This window comes from Octopus bimaculoides, chromosome 1, assembly GCF_001194135.2.
Source record: "Octopus bimaculoides isolate UCB-OBI-ISO-001 chromosome 1, ASM119413v2, whole genome shotgun sequence".
Classification (NCBI taxonomy): domain Eukaryota; kingdom Metazoa; phylum Mollusca; class Cephalopoda; order Octopoda; family Octopodidae; genus Octopus; species Octopus bimaculoides.
In genome coordinates this window covers 54,388,050-54,391,398 of record NC_068981.1, presented here as the reverse complement: position 1 = coordinate 54,391,398, position 3,349 = coordinate 54,388,050, and the positions used below count along the sequence as shown (strand labels likewise).

Below are 3,349 nucleotides of genomic sequence, written 5' to 3'. Positions count from 1 at the left end.
CCTCTATACACAATCATACAAAAAAAACACCTTTTTTGTATTTATCTTTACTCGCATGCATATATATATATAAATATATATATATATATATATATATATATATATATATATAACCCATGCTAGCATGGAAGGTGGACATTAAACGATGATGATGATGACATATATTATTTTGGTTAAGTTAATCTCTTGCTACTCTTAGTTTCACCAGTGTGTGCACCAGTTCTTCAGACAAGAGACCAACTCAATCAAAATAAAATAATCATTAGTTTTTACTATGGTATCAAGCACTCTCTTCAAACAGTCAACATTAAATGCATATATATATATATATATATATAAATATATAACTACTGCATGTAATTAATAAAAGAAATATATATCAAAATAAGATAACTTAAAAAGCAAGAAAGATAAGATTATTAGCCAATCTGTGAGCTTTTGACAGTTTAGCCAACATATAGTGCTGCATCGAAACAATGACTCATTTTTAATTCATCATTTCTGTAGAACTTTTCTCTGATGTTCTTTACTTTCTTCTTTCTTAAATTACCATTTTATTTATATTGATTTTTATTCTTCTTTATTTCTATGCTGGCCCATTCATCCCAGAAAACTCCACCCCATGTTTCTTTGGATTTGGGTTGCTTAAGCTGAAAGTTCTAAAGATAACAGCTATTCATTATACCCCACTCACCTTTTATTCAATACATTGCTTTCTTTAATTGAATTCTTCCAAAGCAGAATCTGAGATTAGAATGGCACATGTTGCCTCCAATGTTCTATGAGTGTTTTCTTTAGTAGGTATTTTCTTTTTTATAAGATTATTACTTTTCCTTATTCTCATCCTTTGTGAAAAAAAAACATAACAAAACAAACAAAATAGCACTGAAAAGATATAACACTAATTCTTTTTAAGTAGATTTCTGCTATTCAGTAAAAAGTGAGTGAAAGAAACTAGTGGAGTCTTAAAAACTCAGGTGTAGTTTTTGCATTCTGCTGAATAAGTGCAGACTAAAAATAAAGAGGCACTGCAGATTTAATTGACTCTCAAAAAAAAAGAAGAAAAAAAGATTCCTTCTTGGGCAACAATTTCCATGACAACTGCTCAACTATTTGTCAAGATTGGTTTTCTTATAAAAACTATTATAAATGATATTTTGAACTTCATATCTCACCTGAATTATATTTTTCCTCCCCCACTCCAAAAATGAATATTTCAACAGAAACAAGAAAACCTCATAATTTCAGAAACGTTTACTCAATAGATATATAAACTACTAATTTACATTGATGTTCTCTTTCTAGTGCCAAACACCCTAATCATTAGACCACATGCTTCTCTCTCTCTCTCTCTCTCTCTCTCTCTCTCTCTCTCTCTCTCTCTCTCTCTCACATACACATCACATCAGTCAGAAGAGATCAAACTTGAGTTCCTAAAGGTTTCTCTTTCTACAGAAAAGTCTTAATTTCCTGTCAGATTAACGTGAGATTGAACCATCAATAAACATGCAAGCATGGCTGTGTAGATAAGGTAAGTTAAGAAGTTCAATTTGCAACCATGTGGTTTTGGGTTGGCTCTTACAACAATGGTACTTGGGGTGTCTTCTATTATAAACCCAGCTGGGTAGGGGAATTTAATAGACAAAACTACAGGAAGGAAGTTCACCGTGCACACTCATGCATGCACACACACAAGATGGGTTTCCTGTAGTTTCTGTCTACCAAATTCTCTCACACAGCATTCTTAGGCTTGGTGCTGTAACAGACAACACCTACGGTACCATGCAGTGGAAAACCACATGGTTGCAAAACAAACTTCTTAATCACATGGCCATATGTGTGTATGTATATTAATAGCTTAATTCCAAATTAATACAAGTGAAGCTGTATACATGACTTAATTGTAAAAGCTACAATTTTTAGAAGTTCAGGTTTGATCTCTCAGGAGAAAAACAAATCTCATAGAATTTGTTAATTCAGTAATTTAGTTCTTAGGTTCCAACATTAATGTAATTGATTTTTGAGCAAAGAAATGGTTCATTTTTGCAACTTGTTTTTACCATCAATCTTTGGTGATACAAAAAATGTTTAAAAAAATCCATAGAAAATTGTTGAGTAAATGACTCAAAATTTTGAGTATAATCCTTCAACGCAAAATAAAAATGTTTAATAATAGGTCCACTGGCTAAGGGTGATACTTAGTTAAAGCAAAATGATTAGAAAATATACAAGGCTTTTCATTAAATATATTTTTGAAGAGAGAAATAAAGATTATTTATCACTTTGAGATAAATAATCAAAGTTTGTATTTACAGATCCAGTAATCAGAACAGCCAACATTCCAGAATTTCTCTTAATGAGAGATTCAATAATAACAAATAAAGGACAAACAATAGTATATAGATAATATTAAACAGAAATAGCAACTAAATTATTGTCAAGGAAAGGAGTATAGAAAGCATTTAACTTGGTGCTTGTTAGCTTATTTTATTCATTGCTTTAACATTTACCTAATCATTGATTTATATTTACTTAAAAGCAAGTGATGTCAGCTTTAAGAATAACAGTTACATCTTGTTTCATTTCAACAGTCTTCACCGGGTTTCATTTATTATTTAAAGTGTGTACAGACACACACACGTTCTTTCTTCCTCATTCTTATCCTTATTTACACAAATATAATCACAGTACAAGTTTCTACAGTATGAAAACCAACACTTAAATGTATCTATATTTACCCAAATACACATTAACAAGGAAAGAATAAGACAGAAAATGGAAAGTGATTTTCAAATATTCATATAAATTAAAACAACTTTCCCATAATTAGAAGAGTACAAATAGAGTTTTAAAGATTATATATATTCATGTGCTTCCAGATATATATGAATAAGTCTAAGTTGAAAAGATAAGAAAATGTTACAGACCAAACAAATACTACATCACTCAGAAAGGATTACAATCAGCACATTACACAAAATATTAATAATAGGTGTAAACATTAATAATAGAATAATAAAGAATCCTAGAGTAAATACATGTATATTTCATTTATTTATATATATATATATATATATATATATAAATAAATGAAATATTCAAACACTGAGATTTGAAGTTAGATGTCACTACTGTTCATATCATCTGTGGATAAATTCAAAATTTGATGATATCACCAGTAGTAGCATTGGTGGAACGCAGTTATGATAGCTTTAAGGAGCTATGAAATATCGTAATGATGCTTAATGAGCATCTAGCTGCTAGAAATAAGAGCCAAGTCTTAAATAATCCACCGTAGCACACCAATATAACAGAGAAAAACAGTATATATATATATATATATATATAT

General features: G+C 29.8%; 1 protein-coding gene across 3 annotated transcripts in view; it reads right to left on the bottom strand.

Annotated features, from left to right (window-relative positions):
- Positions 1-3,349, bottom strand: part of LOC106876273 (serine-rich adhesin for platelets) — a 141,872-nt gene that overhangs the window by 71,072 nt on the left and 67,451 nt on the right. The window lies entirely within an intron of this gene.